Source organism: Symphalangus syndactylus, chromosome 2, assembly GCF_028878055.3.
Source record: "Symphalangus syndactylus isolate Jambi chromosome 2, NHGRI_mSymSyn1-v2.1_pri, whole genome shotgun sequence".
In the NCBI taxonomy this organism is placed as follows: domain Eukaryota; kingdom Metazoa; phylum Chordata; class Mammalia; order Primates; family Hylobatidae; genus Symphalangus; species Symphalangus syndactylus.
Window position 1 is genome coordinate 76,218,750 of NC_072424.2, and position 21,601 is coordinate 76,240,350.

At 36.2% G+C, this 21,601-nt stretch overlaps 1 long non-coding RNA gene across 1 annotated transcript; it reads left to right on the forward strand.

The window, feature by feature from the left end:
• The first annotated feature begins 896 nt into the window (after nt 1–896).
• Nucleotides 897–20,649, forward strand: LOC134732788 (uncharacterized). Its single transcript, XR_010116318.1, has 3 exons — nt 897–986; nt 19,024–19,200; nt 20,591–20,649. It is a non-coding gene; the product is annotated as an uncharacterized lncRNA (long non-coding RNA).
• Nucleotides 20,650–21,601: the final 952 nt, after the last annotated feature.

Consider the following 21,601-nt stretch of genomic DNA (forward strand, 5'->3'; position numbering starts at 1 on the left):
AGTGTTGGAAAAATTTATTTCAATCAACTTTTCAGTTTGAATATTATAATCAGGTCACACCTTAATGAAAGTATATCAAAGCCCACTGAGTTTGTTTCTACTTTTCAGGAAGCAACAAAATGAACTCTCATAAGGGATTTAGTTCATTTCAAATATGGGTTAAATCTTCTCTGAATTATTTAACCCCTCTAAATCTACAAAATCGGCCCAATGAAAGGAAAAATTGTCACAAAGATTAAGATCTTCCAATTATACCCTGAACAGAGAGTTTCCCCTGTGTCATTCAATTACATCTTAAAAGTTCAGTGAAATTAAGGAAAGAAAACCCTGCTCACTTCTTGTTAAATTGGGGTTGAAATTTGAGAAAATGTATAGTTCAACTAAGCCAAGTCCCTCATTTCAGGAATCAGAACACTTAACTCTGGGAGATGTCAGTCAAGAGTTATAAAGTTTTAGTTAACAGAATAAGTTCTGAAGATCTGTTTTATAGCATGGTGACCATAATTGGCAGTAATGAATTGTGTGCTTGAAAATTGCTCAGAGAATGGATCTTAAATGTTCTAACCACATACTTACACAAACTGTAACCATGTGAGGTGATGGATTTGTTAATTAGCTTGAGTGTGGTAATCATTTCACAATATATACATGTATCAAAGCATTACATTGCACACCATAAAAGACCATTTTTAATTGTCAATTATACATCAATAAGAAATGTTTTAAATTAATACAAATAAAATAAAAACATTTAACTTCTCTATGGGCAGATACAGAAGAGCCTTCATTGGTTATTAGTAGATTGTGTTGCTTCTTCTAAGCCAAATCTTTCTTAATTATGTAGTAATGGCATGGCTGACTTCCACTTCCACTTGTATCTTCTAGAGAGCCAATCTGACACATTAGTGTCAGACACAGCATTCAGGTGAAATAGAAGAACAAGAACACAGGTTTCATGCTTACAAATACACCTTCTCAAAGAAGAGGTATGATATGTAACCTTGAACAAACTTCTGACTTCAATTCTGTGCCACAATCCTATGACCTTGACCTTCTTGGCCTTCTCTTTACCAAGGAGGGACCATAATAAGGTATTCACTCTCATAAGACATTAGCAGGTGTTTAAAGGATCGATGTTTCAAAAGCATCCTGGGGAGAAAAAAATGACTTGGAAACACGTAATAGTTTTATTAATTCACCTTCTTTTTAATGAATCATTAAAATTGAGCTTAGAGCAGCCTACCTGTTGTGGATTCTTGCTTCAAGCTCTCTCTATGCTTACCACCCTGAACCTGACACCTTGTTGAGAATGACTGCGAATCTACAGTTTTAAGGTTCATTAATCACACTCCCTGCTGCATATGCTTTCTGATGTGCTATGATGCTGAGATTCTCATACTTATGCAAAATATTAGCAGAACTTTTTTTTATTAAAGACGTGGTTTATTAATCTTAATAAATCATAGTTTGTCAGGGTATTTCTGACTGCTTCTCAAGTAAAATGGGGCTTGACTGTGCAGTAACTGTGTTTATGTCATGCTTGAATTGTTTAAGGTGAGGCTTTGAGTAGTTTTATTGCTTTTGTTTGTATAGGTAAACCCAATCTGCACATTTGAAATGATTGATGAACTGCAGCTCCACTTGGAGTGTTTGTCATCACTCATGTGCTGAAGTGACATTTCTTTATGTATTTTGGCATAAACATATGCAACTACTGGCAAAGCATTTGACCCTAGAGTCTGACTATTTGTCATTCTAATTTTTTTTTTTTTTTTGCCCAAAGTCAGGCAAGTTACTGTATATTCTTTCTTCATGCACATTGCTAATTATTCAACAGACAGTAAAATAGTCTTTTGACCGGGATTGCATAAATTGCTGAATGTGCGATCTTCATTTCTCCAGCCAGGCAGCTAGGTACTATGCAGTAAAATAAATAAAGTTGAGATCCATGTAAATGTCAAGGAAGACAGCCATATTGAACTATAATAGCTTTTCAGGACAATCTGCAGCTTTTATCAATGAAAAAAAAAAAGAAGAAAATGCCATGAGTGTGAGATTTGGCAAATCAAATGTAGGCAAAGATTAAGCAAAATTCATTAAGTACAACTACCTTAGAATATAATTTTCCTATAATGGGTCTTTGTTGAAAAGCAAGTAAGCAATAACTTATATCATGTGGACAGAGATAAATGAAAGTCTTCCTAACCTCCAGGCTCAGAATTCAAACTCTATGTTGTGCTGTTTGAAAATTTCTGATTATTTATTGGTAAAAATGTCAGAAAAATAATTAAAGTGCAAAGTAATTTTCTGAGGAAAGCAATCACACCTCATTCAGAGAACTTGCCTATGGATGCATTCCTGTGAGGCCTGAATGAGCAACAAACAGACACACACACACACACACACACACACACACACACACACACACAGAGAGAGAGAGAGATAATAGGACAAACCAAAATAAATGACATCATTATTACCTGGTTCATGGAATGTAATGAAGAGGCAAATGGTTAAAGATTCATTGAAAAATCAGAGCTGACAATTCTAGAAAGAATACAGAACATGGTTCTTAGGATACACTTTAATGAGAAATTACGTAACTTGCTCATTTTTACGATACAAAAATATTTTATTTACAGTCATTCAATTTTAAGCTAAGTACTCAGATGTGGGATAGTTGACAAGAAGGAGATACCAGGTGGACAAAGAGATTTCAGGTCTTCGTCTGTGGCAGGCACCACGTTTTAGTGTGATGTTCAGGGAGAAAGTTTTCATTCTCTCGCTTCAGTAATCAAGCTGACACACTGGGGTTAAAGGATAGCAGCCATTGTTTTAGTAACAAAAATGAGCATGAGGTCATGATCCTTAAAAGTATAAACATATACATACAATGTACTGCCTTTTTTTTTTTTTACATGTTAATTGTTAATTTAATTTGAACTGTGCAGTTCCGGAAAGTAATGTAGGAATTTGTTTTTTACTTTGCCTTTGTTTTCAGAGTTCTTTTTTTAAACTGCGTTATAGTATATTATTATTCAAAGTGTTTGCTGCATTCCCTGGGCATGGATTATACTTCCCCATGACTTCAGATTTAGTCATGTAACTGGAAGTGCCGCTCCGAGCAAAAGGATCATACATCGGGGTGGCCACGTGAATTTTTTATTTTTTCCCCAATGAAATTGTGCACAGAAAGGTTCATGACACATCAAAACAAAAGTTTTAAAGACCATTCTGTAGTTTCCCCACATGCTTGTCCCTTTGCTGCAAGTCTGGCAATATTCTAGAAAAGGGATACTCCATCATCCTGGCTCCCAGAACAAAGAAAGGGAGCAGAGCCGCAATTGACCTACAATGGACATGTAACAGGAACATGAAAGAAATTGTAAGTTACCAAGATTTGGGGCTCATTTATTATCACAAGTTAACATAGTTTATGTTGATGGGTATCCTAAGGATTTGGCAATCTTTTGAAAATCAGAGCATTTATAGAAATTTTCACCAGGGACTCCTCATGTTTCTTCATCTGTCAATTACACTAAGTTAAGTAGATAATTATTAAATATCAACACTCTGCGAGGTGGCGTGGAGAAGTACCAAGGAGCATACATCATAATCGTGACCTTCAAGCCCTTAGTTTAGTCTTTGTTTATAGCCTCTACTAGAGGAAATATTTTTACTCTTGAGACATAGTTATGAAAATGATGCACACATTTACTTATGTGTGCAAACTATAATTATAATCTGATTTCCAGAAGTCACAAAGGATAGTCTAATTACTTCAGGTTTCCACCTCTAAAACACCCATTACTTTAGATGTACCTTCAGAGTAAGGCCACATTTAAGCAGAAGCTAGTTGAGGCTAAACTCCATGCTGTGCATTTTTGCATTTTACCTCATGTAAGCTTAACCACTTCCCTGTGAAGTAGACGTTATAGTCCAGGTGTTACAAATGAGCCCTGCCTGAGGCCCCAGGACTTAGAAGCAGTGACTGGGAAATCCACCCTGCATCTACTGGCCCACGTCTCTTTCTTGTACATCAAACTTGATACACAGCATGAGTGTTTCACAGTCATGTGCTGAGAATTGCAGTACATTGGGGCCTATGAGAACTGAGCTACAGTCTTTTTTCAGGCACTCGAAAGCTGTGTCCCTTTGATTCTCTCTGGCATTTTTTTCGTTTATCATCATGGTATTTGGACTGTGCATTTCAAAATATTTCTTTGTGACTTATTCTGATAGACATGGGAGAACCCACAAAGTGCCATTCTCTCCATTTCCTGCTTCCTGCCAGAGATGATAGACCCAATGCTAATGAGGAATAGTATCTGTGGAATATTAGACCAAGGAGCTATGGTTCCATTTTCCTTTAAAATCCTATTGCTTATGCACCAATATCTTCTTGGCTTGGCCTCATTTCTTTTAAACCTCACATTTATAGCTTATATTAATTTGCATGGTTGCACTGAAATAATGAGGAAAATAATTAGAGTCCAAAATATTATGAATCAGAGTATTCACATCAATAGAACTAATGCTTTAGGGATTAAGAAGGAAGAATATAGACCAAAGAACGCTGTTATAATACACTTCGTGGTACTACAAATCAAAGATGGATATGCCATTTTGTTCAGTATCAGACAAAACATTAAAATATTGTTTTTTTTTGTTTTGTTTTGGCTCCCACAACATTGAAGTTATAGCAGTAAGAATATATTATGTAGTATAGAATCAAGTCTAAACTTTTATGAAAAAACAATAACTACAGTGTCATTCCCTTGTAGTTATAAGTTGGGCATCCAAAAGACATATGAGGCCTAGTGTCAGCAAGCCATCTTTATCGAAGTGACCAAGTTCCTTTGGCCCTTTCTTTTGTTCTTGTCATTTGTTATTCTCCCTGTTTTATTGGTTCTATACTATGATCATGTTATCTGTATTATCTGAACTTCTTTCTGTGTACCTATAATGTATAACCTATTGCATAAGACAAGCTGACACTCAGATTATTATTAAAAAGGAATAGTAATTTTTTATAACTGTACATACATTAGTGTGTATGACAACTTTGAATGCAACTTAAGTTACCTAGGTTTATTTGCTGAGTATATGCAATTTAAAAATTCTAATACTTGAATAAACATATTTATGTTTCAATACATGGGTTCACATTCTACAAAAATGTGTTGAAGCCCTTCCTTATACCAGGTTTATTTTTAGGAGTTGTGGGTAGACAATCAATAAAATGTAGTCTCTGTTTCATAAAGCTGATATTCTAACGGGGAAAATGGACAATAAAGAAGAAGAAAGATACTTAAATATTTTTAAAATAGCAATTGATAATTATTAGAAAAGTTAAAAAGAGTAAAGGAATAGGAAATGCAGATGCCATTTTAAGTAATGTGGCCAGAGAAAGGCCTTCTTAGGATGGGCTTTTCAAAAGAAATTTGTAACCGAAGTAAGGATGACAAATGAGGATTGAAATGAACATTGATGAGTAGGCTAAAGGTTCCTTATTAGAGGAATTAATTGTTTTCTTCTGCCTCTTCTCTTTCTGTCTTCTCCTCTCTCTTCTTTTGTTTTCCCAATTATATTCTTATATATAAAATGCTAACCTTTATTTTCTTGGGTCTTCGTTACTAACAGAAAATCATTCAGACAATGATAGCTTCTCTTCAAAGATTAGAGTCACCTTACACCCTACCATTTGTGTTGGGAATTCTCTTCAGATAACCTCTTAGAATTAATAATATTTTTTTGCCAGCAGACAGTTACTTTTACATATTTTTTCCTTGAATTAAGAGAAGTTTTATTCTTCTATTTAGAGATGATTTATCAGCCAGAGTTTCCTCTAAATTACTAAGCCGATTCAGGTGACATGAAATAATTTAATTTTTAAAGTAAACATGGAGAGAAAAAAAGGAAGGAAACTGAAAGCCTAGTGAGACAAAAAAGGCATATTCATTAAAGAAAACCTTTTTAAGAAAAACTTGCAACATTACTTCTTTAAAAATCTACTTCTCTGTCACAGCTGTGTGGCTACACATATAGCTAAAGCTACCTGCAGTGATACAATCCTAGGGCAGATACACAAAGCTATGCTTTAAGTCCACATTTCTTTTCATCCTAAAGCTGGAGCAGGAAGGAGGTAGAGACATAACTACCAAAGATGGGGAGGCTGCGAGTGCCTATCCTGGCTAGGCAGTCTGGTTAGATGAGCTTGGGCACATTGCTAGACTTGATTTCTTCAAATGTAAATGGAGATACTAATGCTTACCTCATGGGGTTTTTATAAGGATTACATAAGATAATGTGCATAAAACACACCATGGTGCCTGGCGTGTGGTCAGCACTCAGTAATTATGAGGTCTAATTATTAGTATGGCCTATGTTCTCTTTCCTCTTTATTCATTTTCTGAATGTGTATGGAAATATCAAGAAAAGACATACTTGAAAGAGATGAAAAATTAGGGATAACTAATAGACACCATGTAGTAATCATCTGTTATCCTCAAAATGTTGAAAATTCTAAGTTCAAGATACTATGAAGGTCTGGGCCTTGCCAATGATAGCAGTTATATAAATGCTTGTCAGGTAAAACGAAAGAATAAGTCTACCTAGATAGAGGTGAACCATGCCAGATGGTTTTGCCCATCTGAATATACACATTATATTGAGCACAGAAGAAGGTTCAGATAAAACCATCATTGTTTAGATCCCACCAAGAGAGGCTGCCTGAAGATAATGATCTACCGCTGTTGCATTTTCTGAGTGGCAGGAGGGGGAGAACTGTGTGCAGCTGATCTACCAGTCTTGAGAGAGACTTGGTTTAGAAGGGATTTGCCCTCTGCTTTTCAAGGGGACTTCATGCTGATATTCTGTGATTTTTTATTTTAGTTTTCTGCAAGATGAAAAAAAAACTTAAAAAATTAAAAATTAATATTTCTTTGTAAATTTTATTGTAGTCTCTTCCACTTAAATGTAAAATCTATGAATATATTGGCATATCTTCAGAGCCTAAAACATTGCCATAAACCTAGTAAGACATTCAGTAAAAACACTGTAATTGTTGGACGAATATATAAATAAACATATGAATGAATGGATTAATAAATAAATCAATATCCAAATGAGGAAATGTCTTTTGATATTTTCTCACACCTTGACTGTGTCCGAAACACAGTGAATATTTCATACAGAAATAAGTAGAATCATGAACCCTTGACTAAAAAATGGTCATTTTTCTAGGAAAAATGGCCTTTTCAACTCAGGTTGTAGCTTCAAGAAAGACACAAAGAGAATCAAAAAACCCAGAGAGATGTCACAGTCAGATTGTTCTAACCTTCAGCATATGTGCTTTGAGACATCCTATAGGTGTGTTGTTTAAACTCCCACCCAAATCAGAAGACTCTCCTTGGAGGAGAGTACTAGATTATGAGCATTTGCTTGAATACTTCCTGTGAAGGGAAGCTCATCAAATGAGCCAGTCCATTAAAAGTTTGGAACGCTATAATTATTAACATTTTTCTCTGGCTATGGGGTTAAAATCTGCCTCCTTCTAACTGGAACCCACAAAAGTACTCCTTGTTATCCCCCAGGAGCAATAAAATCAACTTTATTCTCTCTTAAATATGAAAGATAACATTCTTCCCTTTTTTTTCTCCTCCCCTAGGCCTTTTGCTATCTGCTATTCAGAGAAAATGTGTCTGATGATTCATATTCCACAGTAGAATGTAATGTATGTGGGCCAGGCACAGTGGCTCACACCTGTAATCTCAACACTTTGGGAGGCTCAGGCAGGTGGATTGCTTGAGCCCAGGAGTTCGACTCCAGCCTGGTCAACATGACAAAACCCCTTCTCCACAAAAAATTACACGGGTGTGGTGGTACACGCCTGTAGTCCCAGCTACTCGAAGGCTGAGGTGAGAGGATGGCTTGAGCCAGGAAGGTGGAGTTTTCAGTGAGCTATGATTGTGCAACTGTACTCTAGTCTGGGTGACAAAGCCAGCCCTGTCTCAAAATAAGTAATAATAAAAAAGAATATAATGTATGTGGGCCATTTATAATCTAGGAAAGAACAAAAGGATATTCAAACTGTCATATTTTCACTTGTATTATTTCCAATGAATTCTCACCATCACCATATGAAGAGGCCTTTATTAGACCATTTTAAGGATTAGGAAACCAAAGCACAGAGAAGTAAAATACTGTAGAAAGTGAAGCTGGAATTTGAAACCAGAAATAGTTAATTGAAAAAAATACATGTTTTGTCTTATCCAGATACAATGTGGTGTCTTTCTGTAAATTTTGGATAAAAATAATTAATTTTCTGTGAATAAAGGTAACCTTATATTCTCCCATGATAAGAAATTTGTTTCAGAGTGAACCAGCCCTAGTGGTTTGTGGCATGAGTGTTAAAGATTTTAGATGGAGTAAAGTGTCACTAACATGAGCAAGGTAGCTGAGAAGTGATAGGAGTAAGTCCAGGACAAGGCAGAAGTTGCTGGCAGACTCTCTTAATTGGGTTCCAACAGTTCTATAAAAATTTGGGAAGTACAGAACCTACTGACAGAAAAGTCCACTCCCAAGGGCATTGACCATGGATAAAGATATCACATAGCTGCCACAGTTCTCAGCGGCCTGAGCCTGGAGTCTGAGAATTCAGCATTAACGAGGCAGGTATTTGCAAGCATATCATGATCTATTTGCCTATTATGTATAAACCTGTATATTTTTAAAAATAATTTAAGTGTTTTAGCTTACAAAATACAGATATAAGAAAAACATTAAAATAAAGATAAATGAATCCATCAAGTAATGAAAGAGGGAACATAATTATATCAGAAACAATGAGTTGAAGTTGGGCTCTGCAATTGTGCATCACATTTAAGTCTGAGCTTCCTGACAGCCAAGACAGAATTAGTGAAAAAGAAAACAATTGACATGCCTGAGTCTAGAACAGAGGCTGTTGCCATGTTCCTTTTCCTCATCTCCTGAAACACACAAGAGGAAGAGCACCAGTGTCTTCAGTATAGGTCGTTCTAGCCTGAGCTGGAAACTGCAAACAGAACCGCCTGGGAATCTTTTACAAGGATTGATCCTCTGATGGTATCCATCTGTGAGGAAAACGTTTGTATATTGTCTAATATGAATTTATTATTCAGTGAATTAATCAACAGGTATTTACTGAACCTCAGCTAAGTGCCAGGAAAAATTCCTCTGTCTGTACAGCACAGAGTCAATATAAAAAGTGGTTGATTGTCTCCCAAATCATGGGTATAAATCGGGGGTTTTCAAAGTGTTTTCATTAGATAATTTCTCCTGAAACATGCACTGCACACACCATATCCAGAAACCCAGCTATGATGTAGCAGTGAGGAAGACAGAGGCTTTTGGTCTCCTGGAGCCTACATCCTAGTGGTATTTTCATATTCATGCCATGGCAGTCAATAAACAAGAATGATGAGATGTTCAGGCTCTGAAGTGGACTTAAAGTCAAATCTTAAGTCCTTCTTTTCTATGTGTGTGCCTTTGACCATTAAACAAAACTGATTCAGGCCCCGATTCCTCTTAGTTATAAGGGAGATAATTCATAGGGTTATTGTAAGGATCAAATATTATAATGAAACAATTCTGGGCACAAAGTAAGTGTTCAATAAATTTTGTTACAAATTAAGAAACTGGAATTCAGAAAGGCAAAAATGATTGTCTAAAGATATATAGCTAACAAACGATAGAACTTGGATTCATGTCCAAACAGCGTGTCCCAAAATCCTGTGTTTTTCACCATCATGCAATGCAAGACAGGGTCACAGAGAGTGTGAGCCAGATCTCAAAGTCTCTGGAATGGCAGGCTAAAGAAATGAACTTAGCAATAAAGAGTCATTGAAGATTTGGAGGGTCACATGTAAAATGACCAAAATGTTATAGGATGATTAATCTTATGGCAGTATGAAGAATTATTGAAAGGACAATTAAAAATAACAGAGGTTTAAGTTTGTATCGATTTATATTTCAATTTTTAACAAAAATGGAAAAAAACTTTGCTGCCAGAACTCAAAAAAGGGTCAAGTCATTGACAGATTAATTTCAGTGGACCAAGGCCAACCAGAAGGAACTGGGCCCCAGAATCCGACACTCTCAAGTGTGGGACCATCTCTGCAGATCAGAAAGCAGAGGCTAACATGACTGGTCAGGACAGCCTACTATGTGGAGGTGGGAGGTAGATGAGCCTTTAGTGATTCTCAACCACATAGCCATCCACTTCATAGACCCTCTTGGGTCTCACTTCCTTCATCAGTAAAATTGGCATAAAGTTACCTACCTACCTCACAGGATTGCTGTGAGTTTTAAAAATAGTTAATATATGAAAAGCGTTTAGAATAGTGCCTAGTACATAGTAAGGGCTCAATAAATCTCAGCTCTTTGGATTAAGCTTGAGCTCTTTGGATTTCAGTTTCCACATCTGTCTAAATGGGGACCATATTTTATTTACTCAGTTCTGTGACCTATTTTTTACACTGTAAAGTTGTATAGTCAGTTTGAAACTTATATGTTACATATAGCTTTTTTTCCTAAAACAAACCTATTATTATAACTATTGAAGTCTTATAATCAGTGACATCTCAGCATCGAAGAAACAGGGAGATGCCTGTCTTGCATAGTCACTGAGTCCATGGAGATGCAATACACGCCCCAGGGTGTAGCACACAGTAAATATTAACTTTCTCTCTGTTTATTTTCTCATTTTGGTTCTAGGACATCTTTCTTTCACTCCAGTTTTGTGTGGGCATTTACCTATAACTTTATGTTTTTATGAAGTCAAGGACTCATTCGTTGTATGTGTCCTTTCAGAGTCAGACAGAGACGTATTGACGGCTCCTCCTTCCTCCTTTCCCCCTCTTCCCCCAATATAATGTATTTCAGGACATTAATTCTGAAAGGCTGGTACTTGGCCACTTCATGAAATAGTTTAGCATCACTGTTAGATGTTAAACTGAGGTTAAGAGTTCAGGTTTCTGATTTTGATAGAGCTTTAACACTTTCATGTATAAATTGGTAATAATGATATCAACCTAGATGTTGTTTGAAAATTAAGTAAGTAATATGCTAAACCCTTAACATGGTACCCAGTATATAGTAAGCCCTCAGCAAATGATAGCTCTTATTATTTATTGTTCATATGACACCAATTATGAGTTATCTACCATCTATGACCAATGAAATTATAAGCATAAAAATGTCTATATAACATATATATTTATTTAAAAATCACTGATTAATATAATCCACTTTAAATTATCTCAAAAGATTATACATTTCAATGAAAAAGTTGTCATATTCTAAAGTCAGAGATACCTCTGTCCTCTAAATATTCCATTTTAAAATATTAAAAACTCATTTTAATGAAATATAAATAAAATACATCCCCAAAATGAAATGCACACTAAACACTATTTAAAGGATGAAAATCATTACCTGACGTCACAGTCCAGAATACCTTCTGCTGACACAGTTGCACAAAATATGAGAAGGACATAGAACAACTAAGAAGAAACTCCATTCAATGCTTAGGGTATTTCTGAAATGAAAATTCATTTAAACATAGTCTAAGGTACAAAACAAGTAAGCCCTATAAAATGAGAAACTAAGGCTAGAGTTCTCCAGCTCTTATAGGAATCCAGACAAAAATCTCTATATACATTTAATGTGCACATAAAGTGTAAAATTTGTCCTGATTATTAGCTTTGAAGTGTGGTGGGGTGGGGGTGGGGGGAAGAGATCACAAAACTGGCAAAAGTCATGAGTCACCATTTCTGGAGAGAGAGAAAGGGTAAGATCAGTGTCCTGTTGCCACCCACTTAAAATTTCACAAAATGTCCCCCTTTGATGTCTCTGTCGGAAACCAGTTATTAAGACAATGATTAGGTCAAATAGGAAAACGACTAGAACTCCACTATGTAAAAATGTTTTTGCAAATTAATAACTAGCAATAATCATAGTCAACATTATTACATGCTTGGTATGTTCAAGCTCCTGTGCTAATTAAACACTTCTTCTGTAATTGGTCAAGAAACTTGCCTTATTCATCTTTATGCTCTCAGCATACAGTGTGGTGTTTGGTACGTAAGAGACATTCAATTAACATTTGTTCAATGCAAACACAATAATGTTATCTACATAAAGATGACGTTAAAGACCATCATATTTCCTTAGTATTTTTGAAATGATAATTTCATGTTTATAATTATTATTTATAATCCTACAACTATTTTTTGCCTGGGTAGCTATAGCTCATGTTTGAGAAAATTGTATTGCTTAAACAATTATGAACAAACACTTTGAAGTGTTACTCAAATTCACATTATTTTATATTCAAGTTCCTTTTGTATTTTAACCTCAAAAAGTCTTTTATCTGAATATGAATATATTCTCTAATTGTCATCTTTATATAGGCTATTAGAATATCCCCCTTTTCCTTAACTTTAATTATCCTTGAGTTTTCTGGGGGTCATTTTCATCTCCTTTGTAAATGTAAGTAGAACATTGTATTTTCTTTCCTTTTCATCTCTTGCAGTTCTCTAGATCCCCACAGTTTTTCAAAAATAACTGTAAATGATGCAGTTAGCATGCTTGCCAGTTTCTTTCATCCCACAGATAGAAGGTATATCATCTGGACCTGCTGATTTGTAGATATGCCGACTGGCCAAGGACTCACTTAGCCTGCTTTTGTAGATAGCTATTTTTACAAGATCTTCATTACTTCTGATTGCCTAATATTTTTCTTCTTTTATTCTTTCCAAGGACCAATTTGTAAGATAAGTTCAAGGCCTCAGACATGTTAAAGTTATCATTAATTTCAAGATGCTCCACATTTATGAGTCCATTGGTCACAGCATTGATTGTGTTCCTACTGTGTTCAGAGCACTGTGCTTACCAAAGCTAAGAACAGTTTGAGGCTTTTCTCTCTGAGAGCTTCTTCCCATTATTACAATTTACGTGCTTCTCTGAACAATTCTGAAGAACATTATGAGAAAGCACACCCAATGTTTACACATTTAATTTCTGGTATATTTATGGAATTTTAAAAGTTATTCTACTTTCCTTTGTGTCACATGTTCACTTGTTTAATATCTTCCAAAATACAATTCATTGATATTTATTAACTTATTCAAATAATGGTGTGCCCTGATTGGAATAGCACACAAGCAATGGAATTTGAGGGGTAAGTTTGGCTTTATTACTATCCTATATGCACTACGACATTTATCTAAGCAATAATATAGCCAACTCTATTCGGCTAATGAACAATTTTGAAATATTTGCTATGACTATTAATAGGCTTACGGTTTGTAAGATTTGTATTTCACATTGAGCCATTTGGAAATCACAGCTAACTACAGAGGCCTGCAGTCAGATATATGCTGTATGTAACTTTCTTACCCAATTAAAGAGAAGCAACAGGTTACTATCCATCTTAAGTTGAGCATTAATGACCTCATTTACAAGGCAAATGGCTAATTTTGATTAATGCTTGATTTCCGTGCCACATTTTTTACTATACTTTGGGATATCTGGAAGAATAAACGTTTTGTTTACTTTGTTTTAGTCACAATCTCAAGTGCTTTCTTTTCTCATATGCACTGCTTTAACTCTGTCCTAATGACATATAATTCCATTATTGGGAAAAACATTTTTACTCTTCATATATTGGAGAAACACTGGACCAAATTAACTGAGATAAGTAGTTTTTTAGGACTTAAATACAGTTGTTTAATGAAGCCTTGTTTTAATGTAGAGCTTTGCTTTTCTGGGTCCATGGATTCAGGCTCCAAGACCATGCCTGAAAGTGCAGGTGGGCTTTTCCGTGGCATAGCATGGTCTCTCCTGTTGGGTAGCAAAGTATTGTTTAATGTAATGCAAAGAGCATAGGCTTCTGACTCACAAAAGATGGGTTCAAGTCCCCAGACCTCTACTCTTCATTCCTTGAAACTGAACAAGTCACATTATTTCTCTAAGCTTCACTTTCTACATATGTAAAATGCAAAGTGTACCTACTTTATCATCGTTCTGTGAGATCTCATGTGGTGTCAGATGTATACAGCTTAGCATGGGATCAGTTACCTGATTTAATTTAACCAGCTATTATATTTAAAGAAGCCAGAAACAAGATTATTTCTGGACAAACACATATGAAATAAGCCATGTACACATTACCAACATAATTATATACAGTCAGTGTTTTAATGAGATGTCTTTACGTATATCTTGCTAAATTGTAAAGCATTTTCTTCTCTCCTCCTTCAATTCCCCTCTTTATCTCTTATGAGTTTTGCAATATGAGAATAACCTTGAAGGCATGATAAACATCAGATTTGTACAACATGAAAGGCAAGAAAAGGAAAAGAATACTGTTAGTACTTGTCATTTATTTTTTGGTCAGTAGACCAAAAGGTCAGCCTGTGGATTAGCATGTAAATTTGTTATTCCCACCAATTAATGAAGGATTTAGATAAATGCAACCAGAATTTATGTTGTAGGGTTAGACCCCTTTTGACTTAAAAATCTTATTTTACATATTTTCCTTGCGTTCCAATCCATGTTGATCTGGCTCAGCATCTAGTCTCTGAACATGCCACATGCTGATGCTTCATTTGAGAATGTGATGTCCTTATTCCCAGAAATGCTCTCTGGAACCAAGTTCCCTGGCCCCTGCTATTTATCTGTCAGCTCTCAATTTAAGCTTGACTCCTTTAATAATCTGGGCCTCAAGTCCACTTAGATATTCCTTTCTCTTTGTTTCTATAGCTCCTATGCTGTAGCGCTCTCTGGATCCTTAGGGACAAAAGAGCATCTCTCTCTCTCTCTCTGTCTCTCTGTGTGTGTGTGTATATATATGTCATAAATATATATTTCATAACATATATATGTCATAAATATATATATGTTTCATAACATATATATATTTATGACATATATATATGACATCACCATGGCGCCTGTTGTACAATAGGTCCTCAGTCAATATCCACTGATTGATAGATGTTTGTTTTCTCTTAACAATGCTGATGTGATAAATGCAGTGTAACAATGATGTTAGTTAGAAAACTCATAATAAGCTGAAACCCTGCAAGGCAATTTCTATTCCTTATTCCATTTAATCCTGAAGGCAATTCTACAATAGACACTATTGTACTTATTTTATAGGTGAGACACGAAGATTCAGAAAGGTCAAGTCATTTCCTCAAAGTCATATAGCCAGTAAGTGGTAGAGTAAAAAAGAAAATCTATATTGGCTCAGCTCTGAAGTCTTGGCTCTTAATCACAAGTATTGCAGAGGGTTTTCAGTCTTCCTGCCTCTACTTCTCTAAGCTACTTCAATAATAATTTAAAAATCCCTCATATCTCAACCACACAGATTTTAGGCACAGCAATTCAATGGTCTGGTTTAATTCTTTATATTGCTACTGAAGTCTATTAGTACACAACTGTAGATTCTGTAGGTGATGCTACTCTCCCAAGAAGCTTACTTCAGTGTATAGGTGCTCAACCATACTTCTTTGCAGCTTTGGTCAGAAATCAGAATGTGTTCCAGATTGAGTGCTACCTTGAAGAGCTTCTTCAATCACTCAAAGGCATATTCCCACTAACGCCTTCCATACAAAAGTGTCTGCCCCCAGAGTCAAGCAGAGTCTAATCAGCTGGAGATTTTGTTGTTTCATTATTTCAAACTCATCCTCAGTGGCTTTTAATATTATAATTTATTGCATCAATTTGATCTATGGCCCTGACGTTTAAAGTAAATGTATCAATTCCCAACTTTTTAAGCTGTTACTGTTTGATGGGCACTATGCTAAATGTTCTGCATGCATTATCTAATTTAAACTTCATGATTATGTAATACTAGTACTGTAGTCATCTTATGGGGGAAAATGAGGTAACTGGCCCGAGGTTACAAAGCTAAAAAGTAAAAGACGCAGAATTCTATCACTGTGCTGTCTATTGCTAGAGTCTGAACTCCAAATCACTGTATGTCACCTCCAAACTAGTACCTCATAAAACACGACTATTTATACTGAAAGTAAAATCTATAGCAGTAACTAATAAAGGGGTTAGTGGAATTTCTCAACAGTCATATTTTTAGGGGCAAGCTGTAATCAAATACTTTGAGTAGGAGAGTAAGATCATACACCTATATATCTGCACAAAATTTAGAAATACGACTACATCCTTTTTGCCAACCTTCTTGCTATCAGTGGATTCTTCTAGTATATATTATTTGTCATTAATATACTAACAAGAAATAATTATAGCTGGAAGTAAATAAAGCTTAGAAGTCTGAGCTTTTGCAATCTAAATGCAAGAACACAAATGACCCTGTTAACTCTTGGGAAATGTTGGTAAGTGCCGACGGACCCGTTGCTACACTGGGGAGGCAGCCATAGCAGAAATATCTGGGGATCCCAGAAGAGCACAATTGTTATAATCCATTTTCTTTCAAACAGGCCATTTTCTATTTTAAAAGACTCCTTAAAAAATTCCCCACAGTGTGTGCCCTGCCCAGTATTAAGGGCAATTATTTCTGCATTGTATATTTAATAGTTACATCGTTCAGAGGCCCTCTGCTCAGAAGGCCAGGCAAAGCTCTCCTGGATATCTTAAAGGAGGTCTCAGCTCTATCTGCATATTCATCAGAACTCTGACTCTCTCAGGGTATAGAATTGAGTGGGACCCCTCTTGTTTCTATTATTATCCATCTTATTGACAAATGCGATGTTCCATCATTTTAGTTTACAGTTAAATTGCAGAGACAGAAATGTGTAGAGTATTTCTAAAATGCTAATATGAGCCACATTGCATAAAGATGCACTGACAGTGACCCAAGAAAGTGATACAACAAATGCACATCTGATATGTCAAATTTCGTCATTTTTAAAAAAGACAATGGTCAGCTGTCTCTTATAATTGAATTAAATGCTATATTTGGCTGTTTAAATAAATAGACTAATAAGTATATTTTTTCTCAGTGTTGCTGTCTGGAGGTACAGTGAATTGCTTTCCTCAAGGAATTCCTGTGGGAATCTCACTTCTTTATAAATATGCTTTCTTTACAAATGTTGGGGGTTCATTGATCTTTAATGTTTTATAAATTTTTGTTAAAATTCGCACTTGAGGAGAGTATTTTTAAAAGGATGTGAAATAATGCATGGAAAACTATGGTTTCTTTTATCGTAGATGGATAAATAAGTAGACACATAGATACACTGTTCTTTCTATTTGGTGTCCTTTTCTCTAATTCTATTTGGTGCCCTTTTCTATAATTCTCTTCATCTGATCAATAGGTTACTAAAGAAATAGAAGGATGTTACATAGGACTTTTAATTGGTCAATTTCTACTTAAAAAAATCTTCAATACTTTTCTAATTCTCCCCTTTCAATCTTCAAGGTTATATCTGCAATTATGCTACATTATTGAGGTCATTCAAAATAATATATAGACACCTTAGTATTTTCTATTCTCCATTGATGGCTTGACTGTCCTTTCGCCTGATTTGCTATAACAGAGCTCCCTTACAAGCATGCTGTGCGTATATGGCTTCATGCCTTTTTTGCATCGGCAGCTGCTTGCCTCTTAAGCGTTCGTCCTACTTAGCACATTATATAGTGTTAGTTGCAAGACTGCCTTACAAATAAATGAAAACATTTAGTGTAAATTCTGAAACAGTAAAAGTAAATCGATCAACACAAGTCAGTTGAATTATAAATCTTTAATATCCAGCCAGTCGCTCCTTTGTCAGGCCTGAACATTGTCTCTGGAGGTCTGTACTTGTTATCCTTATCCTTCCCATGTCTTCCTCCTCTTTCAGGAGCTAGGAGAATTGGGAAAGTACCTGGATTATCAGCAAGGATGGTGGGAAGGAGAAATATGAGCACACACTGCACAGCAGGATGCTCTTCTCTGTGTGCCCGTGTGTGTGTGTGTGTGTGTGTGTGTGTTAAAATACCTAAATCATTGTCTGACTATAACAACAATGGCAGATGTGGAAACATCAACACAGTGAGGCAAAGGATCTCTAGTATTGTCCGCTTCATGTGATAGTAGCAACATTTTAATCAGGGTCAAGAGAATTTGAATTTATACCTATTCTTTTCACCCAAATCCTTCATGGCATCCACAAAATCTCTTATCCACTGCTTGAGGAAGAATAAATAGGTGCAACCAATTTGAGTATGTATGTTTTAATGTTGAACATTTGTATTACCTAGCAATTCAATTCCCAGACATATCCCAGACTCTTCATAGCAGCTCTATTCACAATAGCAAAAACCTGGAGAAATGCTCTTCAGCTGCTAAGACAATAAATAAATTGTGGTCTATTTACACAATAAAATATAAGACCATAGTCACAACAAACCAACTGTAGTGAGAAGCATCAATATGGGTGAATCTTGGCAATATATTATTTTATTTTAACTTGTTTTAAGTTCAGGGGTATAAGTACTGGTTTGTTATATAGGAAAACTTGTGTCATGGCTTTTTGTTGTATAGATTATTTAATTAGTACCCATTAGTTATTTTCCTGATCCTCTCCCTCCTCCCAACCTCCACCCTCTGAAAGGCTCCAGTGTGTGTTGTTCCCCTCTATGTGTCCATGTGTTCTCATCAGGCAGCTCCCATTTATAAGTGAGAACATGTGGTATTCAGTTTTCTGTTCCTGAGTTCATTTGCTAGGAATAATAGCTTGAGTTAAAAAAAAAAAAAAAAAGATGTTCAAAAGTGGCAGACTACTCTTAAAAAAACTAAAATAAAAAGTATACACCTTTATGATCCTAATAAAGATGCAATAAAAATGATACAACATGAAATGTTGGGGTGTGACAAATTGGAGATTCAGGATAATGATTACCTTGGGTAGGGAAACCACACAATTTGATGTATGTTTCAGTTACTAATCCTGTGCAGAAACATTACTCCCAAATTTTGTATAATAAAACAGCCATTTATTACGCTCATGGTTTCTGTAGGTCAGAAAGTCGGACATGGTGTGGCATGATGGCTGGCCTCTTTTCCATGATGTCTGCCCCAGCTGATAACCAGAATTAACCACCAGCTCTGTGAGTGAATGAGCCTTCAGATGATTCCATCCCCTTGATGTTTTCCATCTGAAGTTGCAAGACAACATGAAGGTTCTTAGGAAGGTGGTGAGTATATATATTTTTAATGCAGGAGAGATGTAAATATGGTCATCAGAGAGTGGACTGTGGCAGATTTTATTTTCCAAAAATGGTCAAAGCAATGTTTCTTGTCCCATAGGCTTTTCAAAAGTTTATCATCATAATAAAGATATGGGGACTATTTTCTTCCTCTTGAATCTGGTTGAGACTTTTTGACTGCCTGGATGGCTACAATGTGGCAGCAGTGTGAGTCATGAAGTTCTCCAGCTTCCAAATGGCTCTGTAGTGGGATACTGCCAATCTCTTCAACACTCTTCCAATTTCCGCTGCCACTTTTGTAGAATTTTGTTGTGGTAGCAACCCACTTTCAGGTAGTGATTTCTGTTCCTTAATATAACTACATGAAAAATTTCCCCAAAACTTAGTGGTAAAAAATAGTCATTTATGATGATCATAAGAAATATGACCAGGCAGAATAATGACAATTGTCTCTCCCTCATCAGGTCTGACGCCTCAGCTATAATATTCAAAGACTAGAGGAATATAATCATCCAGTGTTATTCACTGTTATGTCTGAAAATTGGTGCTGTCTGCTGGGGACTTCAGACCCTCTCCAAGTGGGCCTTTTTATCTATTCCCTCTGAGTGGGCTACTTTGGGCTTTCTCATAGCCTGGAGCTATCCTCTGAGGATGAGCATCATGAAAGAGAAAGAGAGACAGGTTGAGAAACAGGCAGAAGCCATATTGTCTCCCATGATCTAGTTCCAGAAGCTAAGCAGTACCACTTACACCTTATTCTCTATTTGTCAAGGTAGTCACAAAGCCCTTCCCGAGTTGAAGGGAAGAGGAAAAAGATTTACCACTTGATGAGGCGGGGAGGAAGACAAGGTTTTCAAAGAGTATGTGGAACTGGAAATATTATTGTGGTCACTTTGGGAAAATACAGTCTGCTACAATATATTGCTAAGGCCTTGGACATTTTTTGAGGAGGGTAGTTCATAGGTGATTATTGCATTATGGGAAAAAATTAATTAAGGAAAATAAGGTTATGCATAGACTTATGATAAAATGGTGACCTAAGCAGTATAATTAATCCAGTGTGCAACTGAAGACCAAAGTGGAGGGAAAATCTTGTTCCCCTTTGAGGGAAGCAGAGTGGTATCATTCAGTCATTAATTCATTCACCAAATAGAACAAAACTCGGTTGAAATCCTGGTTCTTTACTGTCCTTGCGGAGTCACTTACCTCTCTAACAATAACAACAATGACAAATAACAATAATATATTAATAATTATGGCTAATGTTAATTGAATGCCCACTATATGTGCCAGGTGCTCTTCTAAGTGTTCTACATATATTTAGCTTTAAATGCCCCAAATAATCTTACATATAGATACTCTTATCCTTGCTTTTCAGATGAGGAAATTGAGATACAGAAAGGTGAAGAAATAATGTCACATAGCAGTGGAGTCAGAATAAAAATGCAGACAGGTAGGTTTTAGACTCCTATGCTTTTAATCACCATGTAATTTCCTTGTCTCTTAAATAACCATAATAAAACAACAGTTTTGATATAGGACAGTAAAGAGCCCTTTGATATACTACTGGTTTTGAATGTGTATAGAGGCCTCATATATACTCTTTGGTCATTAAGAAATTGTAGTAATATTTTGCTCCCAAATTGTGGAGTCTGTAAATTTTCTCAATAACGTCATCTTTATGAAAATCCACAGAGGCCAGGGATGGAGTAGGAACAGAACTAAGTTTCAAAGGCAAATGGTGACATGGGCTTGAGGAAGTAACAGTGAGGTTAGAGGGAAGAAGGGAAGGAGAGAGGGATGGCCAGCAGACCCCAGTGCAGAGTTCAGAGGAGTAGGGAACCAAGCGAGACGTGGGGAAAGACTGGATGTGGCCACAGCGGCAGTGTACAGAGGAGGATCATAGATGTGGTCCCATCTGGTTTGGAGCAGAGTAGTTGCTACTAAGCACATGGAACAGGACCAAGAAGTCAGGACCCCATTAGGGCTGCCCAGTTTCATGATGGGCTTCAGTCAGAGAAGTAGCTAGAGAGAGAGCCCACCTCAAGTACAGCGAGTCTTCTTACATTACTTGACCCAGTGAGGTTTGCTCTCATAATATCTGTTGCTGCTATCCCAGCGTGTGTCCTGATATATTGCAGTTGCTTATTTCCTTGTCAGGAACTGAAATTAAGGGCAGTGACGTGTCCATCTTATTCATTGTCATATCTCAGAGTTTTACCTACTGTGAATCACTAACTGGAGCTTAATGAGTAGAGCTTAATAAATATAAGTTGACTGAGTGTAAGCTGTAAATCTACAGTATAATTAACTGGGGGCTGTTGAGCGCTGGGGGGTGCTGGAGTGTGAGAAAGGAAAGTTGGAAAGTACAGGTACGGGTTTGGTGGGA